The 7,991-nt window shown below is 37.1% G+C and overlaps 1 long non-coding RNA gene across 1 annotated transcript; it reads right to left on the bottom strand.

The window, feature by feature from the left end:
* Positions 1-3,612: 3,612 nt before the first annotated feature.
* On the bottom strand, positions 3,613-6,738 carry LOC121673399. Its single transcript, XR_006019201.1, has 2 exons — positions 4,461-6,738; positions 3,613-3,924 (listed from the first exon to the last, which is right to left on the bottom strand). It is a non-coding gene; the product is annotated as an uncharacterized LOC121673399 (long non-coding RNA).
* Positions 6,739-7,991: the final 1,253 nt, after the last annotated feature.

Below are 7,991 nucleotides of genomic sequence, written 5' to 3' on the forward strand. Positions count from 1 at the left end.
ATGAATCTATCCTACTTTAATAAAAACAAGGTCCTGGCAGGAATGTATTCTCTTTTTTATTTATTCTTCAATGATAGCAGTCTTTTGACATACTTGCTATGTGTGAAGAATGTCACACTTGGATTTTTTGCTTCAGTACACAAGAGGCATTGATATCCTAATGATAAGTGCTCTAAAATGCCTTATTAATATGGTAGGTCTATTGGTTTCTCAAGTCTCAACACAGAAATGGAGACATTAATTTTCTTTTCATAAGGAAAGAATTTTCATAATAGCCCCTACATAAAATCAACCCATCCAATTTTTAAGGATCCTTCCTATGACTCTATACTTCATGTAAACCTGGCACTTAGCTTGTTGACATGCTTATTTCTTGATTTAGGACTTAGCAATATAAACAAGCTTGTGGCCTGTATTTTTTTGCAACCTTCAGGTGAATCATGGGAAAAAACTGCACATGGAGGCTGCTTTCCATGACCATGTGTGTTCAGACTGAGTCAGCTGTGTTTGCTTTTAAAAAAATTGAGTCAACGCTATGCCCTATCTTGTAATGACACTGTGCAGCTGCACACAAACTAAGCCCATATTACTGTTAAAATGTAGTTTGACAAGTGCTATGAACGGAGCATTAAATGGGGAAATGGCAATACTTACACTAAAGAAACTACATTTCCTCTCCTTATGCTTTAGTGACCAAATTTAGCAGTCTGTAAAGGGTATTCCTATATATGTACCGTCCTTATGAATTCTCCAAGTTCATTTTTAAGGTAAAATTAGCATTTCAGTAGCAAAAATGTCAAAATAATAGGAAACTATATTGCACAGGGGTAATAAAAAGGTTTCAGTCTTCTAAAACTCCTACAAAATTTTGGACTATCACAGTTTCAGAAAGACCAGGAAAATGTTTCTGAAAAATGTTTTCTGGCAAGGACACTGTGCCAGTGTCCAAGAGCAGACCTAGAAATAAGGGGTCAATTTAAAATTGAATGTGGAAAGCACAAGCATGGTAGGACAGGGAAGGCATACAAGGAGAAGTATCACTCTAAATTTGATTAAATGCATGCCTATTACATCATGTGTCTCCTACTAGCTGTCATTGGAGACACTACTCAGGGCAGAAAGCTTGTTCTGCCTCTGTTACATCAATATGGGTAAGTGCATCTGTCCCAGAGAATGATTACTCACTTCTGAGCAGGTGCTGCAGCTCCTTTCACATACGTTGCTTGACTGTTCCCTTATAGAGGAAAATGGCTTCACCCACATTGCATGGAATTTTCTGTATGTCTCCCCTCTGCTCCATGCTGGTGGCCCTAGAGCACAATATTTTTTGTGTGTGTTGAGTTTTTTTCCAGCTCAAGGAGTTCAAACTATTGTGCGATCAACACTTCCGTCCACCAGCACAGTAGTTATATGTCACTTACTGAGGAAGTTGTTACAGGTCCTAGGGCATGACGTGGGTGTTTCAGAACGAAAATCTTTCAAGGAACATCAAATAACCAAATTTGTTGAAATCTTTTCAAATAATATTTTTTCCAATAATGAGGGACCTACAAAGAGAACTATCCCCCAACTTAATGGCAGGTTTTTGTCTGATGGAGAGATACTAGCATACTTCAAAAGAAAGCCAGGGAGTCAATAAATACTTCCAATCTGTAAGACTTCAGCCCATTTCACTGTGTTCATTTCCTTACATGTATGGACAAATCAATTATATTGAAGCTGTGAAAAGTAACAAGAGTATTTGGGACAGTGTCCCAATCACACATCTGCAATCAGAACTCTACCTCTGTTCCTTTACCTCCACCCACATGGCCTTTGTTTGGTTCATATCTGAATGAAAAACAAAGCAGCATCTAGATTAAAATGACTACTAAAGGATGTGAATGGGTGCCCTGTTCAAACATTCAAAACTTAGACTATCAGATAGTGGCAATGAGAGAAATAACCTCATACCATTCCTTCAGAATCTTGTCAGAGCAAGTCATTGGGAAGGCATGGATATCTATACCTATAAACACAATACCTCTGCAAAGATTAGATATCACTATGTAGTGTGAATGGACTGAACATGAACAGCAATATTCCGTGTGAGATTGTACAAAGAAACACAAATGTAAATATTAAACTTTGCCCAGACAAGCACATCACTGGTACAGGCAAGTTATTACTGCCCCAAATACTATTTACAAATGTCTAACTACAGTAACCAAATGTTTGGTTTGAACATGTATTTTAAAGGTTGCCTTAGCTCAGCTATTCCAGTAGACCTATCCTGAACAAAACAGCAGCCTAGACAAAACCTGCAGCTGGGAATTTTTAGGGAGGATTTCATGTATTTGTACAAAGCATTGAGGCTGAAGACCTGACTAGTTGTGCTGGTGCATGACTGCAATTTAAGTGATTCATACAGTTCTGTTAAATTGCACTGTTCGGGTATGGTTTAATTCTTTACTGGAAACCTCTGTTTACAACAATTTGTTAGGCATAAAATAATAACAGGTACTTTTCAGAAATATTTTTCCAAGGTGTAGACTGATGAAATTAGTGGAAAAAGATTGGAATTTAAAAAAACCCCAACAAAACAACAACCCACAATCAAATGTGGGGAGGGGGGAGGGAAAGTGTGTGTGATTGAAGTTTAGAAGTACATAAATCACTTCAGAAATATAATTTGCAAATTCACTGTATAAAGTAATTAATCAAAGCATGGCTAAGTTACAGTACTTGAGAGACTTTGATCTGACAACTGGAAGAAATATAAAGAAACTACTGCGTATCAAGCTACAGTGTTAGGATGTAAAATGTTTCTCCATGCTAGTCACAAGTTTAATTGCTTCTTTTTTTCTGCTGACAGATCCAAATTAAAATAAATGGGCCACATCGAGACAAATTTCAGATGCATGGAGTGCTTAAGAATATGTTGTTCCCGTAATACAGAAACACCATGGAATTTATTAATAAAGCTGTTCATTTTTTTTATTTCACTGGGAATTGTATTGGGAAAGTAAAATGGAATATAACAAGTGCTTAACATTTTCCATTTAACATGCTTAATTTAGAGGTTTTAAGGGGTTATTTTTATATTTATAAAAGCATATGTGTCTACCCAGATTTACAGCTGCATATAACAAGAAAAATAGTTATGGTAAAAAACCAAAACCTGTAGTTACATATTAACTGAATGGACTTAATACAGTCATTCCTTACTCTCAATATAAATAATTGCACTTCAAGTGATACACAGTGATTACTCTGCTAATCTGTATTGCTGAAAGTGACTTGAGATGCTTCTAAAGTAACTAAATGCACTTTTAGAGTGACTAATTGCAAGAGAAAAAATGCAAATATAAAATATTTATTGAAAAAATATATGTATATCTTTGTTTCAAATTTAAAGGATTTAGGAAGTGGATGGCACTCTTGCTAAAGGAAAATATTAAATCAGTATGTTCTGCTACCACGAAACCTGTGAAACACGGATGGGGCTGGTCCGTCCTACTGGAACTCACATCAATAAACATGCATTAAGAAACTAGAGTCAGTATCAACACACCCAAGGTCAAGTTTTCTAGTCATTTCCCTCAAATTAAAAACCACAAAGCTGAAAAGAGCTGTCATTGTTACACCACCTGTGTTATGGCTTTTAAAACCATAAAAGTTTATTTCTGATACTGTATCAAATATTACAGATGATTATTAAGCATCCAAAAGAAGCAGACAACATGTAGGAGCATTCCCTCTCCTATCCTAGTCCTGGCTGATAGGAAGAGGTCTTGAACGGCTCTTTAATCTGGAGGGTGATAATCTCACTTTTTCCCTTTTCACTTTCTCATCCTCCCAATGTTACTTTCCAGCATATTTCTCCCCCATCTTCACAGTCTCCTACTTTCTTCTCGCAGTTTTCTGCCCCAAGTTATCTGTAACCTGTACATAGCAATCAGCAGATAAAACACATAATAAAGCAGTAGGAAAAAATGAATGAAGCAGTAATGAAGCAGTAGGAAAAAATGAAGCAGTAGGAAAAAAGCCTCCTTTCATCTATTTGAGTGGCCATCCAAATGTAGATTTTTCATTGGCTGCTGCTGCTGCTATTACATAGCCATAATTCCTCTGCATATGCTACATACAATGGCAGTGAAGCGGGTCCATTCTCCTGTCCCTGCTGACTAAATTGCGTGAGTGATTAGGCAATCTTGCAGCAGAGGGTTCCAGAAACACTCCTTTTTGTGTATGAGCCAGCAGTGCTGGAGTTGTAGGGAAAAGGTGAACTACGTAAGAGAAGGAGAGTAGCATTTAATGTACTAGCACTTCCTCTGGAAAACATACCTAAAAGCCAGGCAATTCAGAAGATGTGAACACCTTTTTTCTGTGTGATTCACTAGTGAAATTATCCTCAAATAAGGTGGTTTTAAAGCAAACCCTTCACTCTTAAGAGTCTGAGACTTTAAGGTCCCCCGCACCTGGGATCCACTGACATCTTCAGATTTTATTGACTTCACAGCATTGAAGGAGCCAGAAATTCACATGGACTGTCAAGCCTGAAGTATCAGTCCTATAGCAAAAAGAGAATGAATAATCTTTCATTCTGCAGACAAAACCAAAACAATCTTAAAGCAATGAAATGTCTTAATTGCAGCTGTAGACACAATGTGCTTTGCAAGCCCCAGCCTCACTGTGTCCTTCCTGAGGCCCTGCTTCCTTCCAGACATCAGTGCTGGTTCGCATGCACCCAGTCCCAGCTCTCAGACTACAACCTGCTGAGTTCTTGTGTCGCTAAACCTGTCTTGCAATTCACCTATTCCCACAGCTTTGCAAAGGCTGCCTCGATCTCTTGCCAGGCTGGGAAAGATTTTTCAGCAGAGGTGAACAGGAAAAGCAGTGCTGGTTTGGAAATTTGAAAATAAAAACCAAATACATAACTAAAAAAAAAAAAAAAACAAAACACCCCTTTTGACTATTTTTTTGCTCTGCATTAATCCATACAAGCAAGCAAGACTAAGTCCGTCCCACAAATGGGATATGCTCTTGTTCACACAAGTTTCTTTAAAATGTATATGTATGCCTAAAATCCTAAGACATAACTAACAATTATCTTTTTCAAGATTTCATTATGTTCCACAGAAGTTCACTGAGAAAAAAAATCATGCAAGAAAAGGTTGTCTTGTTACTTAGGATGAGGAACTAATTCAGTATTTTTCTAGAAGAACTTCATTAGGGTAAAAAGGGTTGCAAGGATGCTTGAATAACAACAGACAATCTATAACATATCACTAACCCTGGTTATATATCTTAGAAATTCATTCTTATATTCAGTTTCTTCAGTACCTAATGCAGAGAAGGAAGATTATGTGACTGTAGCCTCCTTCCTCCTGCCTCAATTCCATTTTCTTTCAATAAATGTGTTTACTGTGAGATTTGATTCGGAAAACAAACCTGGAGGGAGGATGTTGAGGAGCAGGAAAGCAGTGAAAAGCAGGCAGAATGGGGATCTTTGTGGATAAGAGTAAAAGGTAAAGGGACATAAGAAAGTAAGATATAAAAGGGAAGAAAGGAGAAATGATGAAATGTCATATCAAATGAGAGATTTTTTTTTATAACAACCCAACTTTTAACTTTAAAGGACAATGTCTAAATGTTGTATTAACCATTCAGAGCTTTATCCTATCTGTATAAATAAAACTGTCATAAGCACTCTGTACTTATTCACTCTAGTATCTCCATAGCCACTATTTTTTTTTAAATTGCTGATGTTTCTTTTTGTCTGCCACTAAGAGATGCAATATTCTACTCCATGGGATTAAGCACTTTGGATTTTTGTAAATTCTTATGTTCTCTTACCACACGTAACGTGAGTGTTACATATGTCTGCAGATATTTAATCTTGATTTTTCTTCTATTGGCATTCGAACAGTGTAACCCTCACTTCTCACACAAAAGTGAACAATGTTCAACAAAAATGAGCATCTGTTCCTTTCATCAGCAGGTTATTTCCAGAATCTTCTGTTCACTCACCTCTTTTGCTTGAAGGAAATGAAAAAATTACTGATATGATTGCTACAAATTCTTCTCCTTTAGCAAGGTTTGAAGTACATTGAAGTTGATTTTCTGTGAGATATCCAGTGAAATCAAGTCATTATAGAAGATGCCCACCAAGATCCATTTTCTCCACTGAATTAAGAGCCCATATGGTATCAATATAAAGGCTTATGAAAAATGTTATTGTTCATTCTTCAAATAACATCAGCAAAGACTATCTTTGGTAGCTGTGGATATAATTAATTTGTTTCTTTTTTTTCAGAATTGAACAGTTTTCCACAAAATATGTGTCATTCTATATCATTACCTTCATCTCAGAAGATATCATTCAGTTTCTATATTGTGGCTATGGTAACAACTGAAAATTTCCAACAGCATGGATTCTATCCTTTTTGGTGTCCTTTCCCTCATAGTCACAATTTGCTCCTCCTCTATATTCTGATTACTTTTCCATGGGATTCCATGGCTCTCCTTCTTGAATATGACTTGGGGAAATTTCTTAAATCTGATGGTCTAAGAAACAGTTTTTTGGGGTTTGTTTGATTGTTTGTTTGTTTGCACTGGGAGTTTTTTGTTTGGTTTTATTTGGGGGTTTTCTTCCATCTGAAAATTAATGAGAAATTTTAAAAATAAAATTGACTCCTTTATTTTGGTGAAATTCCCCACTGGAAAAAGTTTCGTGATTCTCATCTTACAGTTAGAAAACAGAAAAAGGAAAGTTAATGTCATAAACCCAAAATCAAATATGGGAAAATTGTGGTTGTATGTGGACTAAATAGTAGCTGAAAGTTTTGGGCAGCATCTTCCCCTCCCTACCCTCTTAGGTGAGGTTACAACTTGTGCATGCAGAAACTTAACTGGCGCTGAAAATTGTACTCTGCGCTGCCATGTCATACTGCCGGAAAAAAATGGAAGACGGCAGAAATTTGTGGGTTAGAGGTGCGAGATCTGCCAGCCCTTAAATGTAGAAGGAAACAGGAGGGGGAGCTCTCAGTACATCGGCCAGCGACGGAGGGACTCTCCAGCGTAGCCGGGCAAGGAGGATTCGCTCTCCCACTGCCTTCAGAAAGGGTACAATTTTTTCACCTGCAGAGTCTGACCTTCGGCATTTACTGGCCAAATAATTTTCTTTAAATTGCATCTTCCTCTTTCTTGATCATTGGTACCTTGTTTGTTGGATTACACAGAAAAAAAAAAAAAAGACCTAATTCTCATCTTTGCCTTTTGATAAAATACATCTAACTTGGTTCAGCAAGCAACTATAGCAAACAGCTACAGAAAGAGCTCGGACAGCACCAGTAACAAGTCAGAGATCCAAGAAATACTGCACAGCAAGAGAACCACACACAATTTCTTTTTGCCTCGTTTTCTGTCACCATTAGCTCTTTACTTCATATGTTTGCAGAGCACCACAATCTTCTCCTGTCCTGCGGCCCTATATGCCAAATGCAAACCATGCCTTGGTCTGCAATCTACCAACAGCAAAGTCACCACTAGAAATCACATTTCCTCTTTGCAGCTCTCCTCATTTATTGCAAGGTGATGCACTCACTAAACTTGAAATCAAGTAGAGACACTTGGGAGGCCTGAAAAGGAAACAGCTAATTACAGAGCAGCTACACATGCAAGTAACAGGGCAAAGAAGTTAATTTTATAAGCAAAACCAAAATACTATTGTAATCAGTCAGGAATAATTCATCCAGCCATTGCTGCCTAGCAATTTTATAGCAGGTAACATAAATATGCAGAAGGATTGAAACAAAGGTTTAATTGACATAGGACAGGCTAGACACAGAAGATAGACTGTATATATTTTGAATCATCGCCCATCATAAATTCATAATAAACCAGGATGATTTCTAGTGTAACAACCCTAGGTTCAACCCAGAAAAAAAAAAGGCTGTAAATGGTTCTAAAATTATCTAATTTTACTCATCTGTTAATTCAGCAAGTAG

This window comes from Corvus kubaryi, unplaced genomic scaffold, assembly GCF_017639235.1.
Source record: "Corvus kubaryi isolate FWS band 111438036 unplaced genomic scaffold, C.kubaryi_AGA036_p1.0 65380, whole genome shotgun sequence".
NCBI classification, from domain to species: Eukaryota; Metazoa; Chordata; class Aves; order Passeriformes; family Corvidae; genus Corvus; species Corvus kubaryi.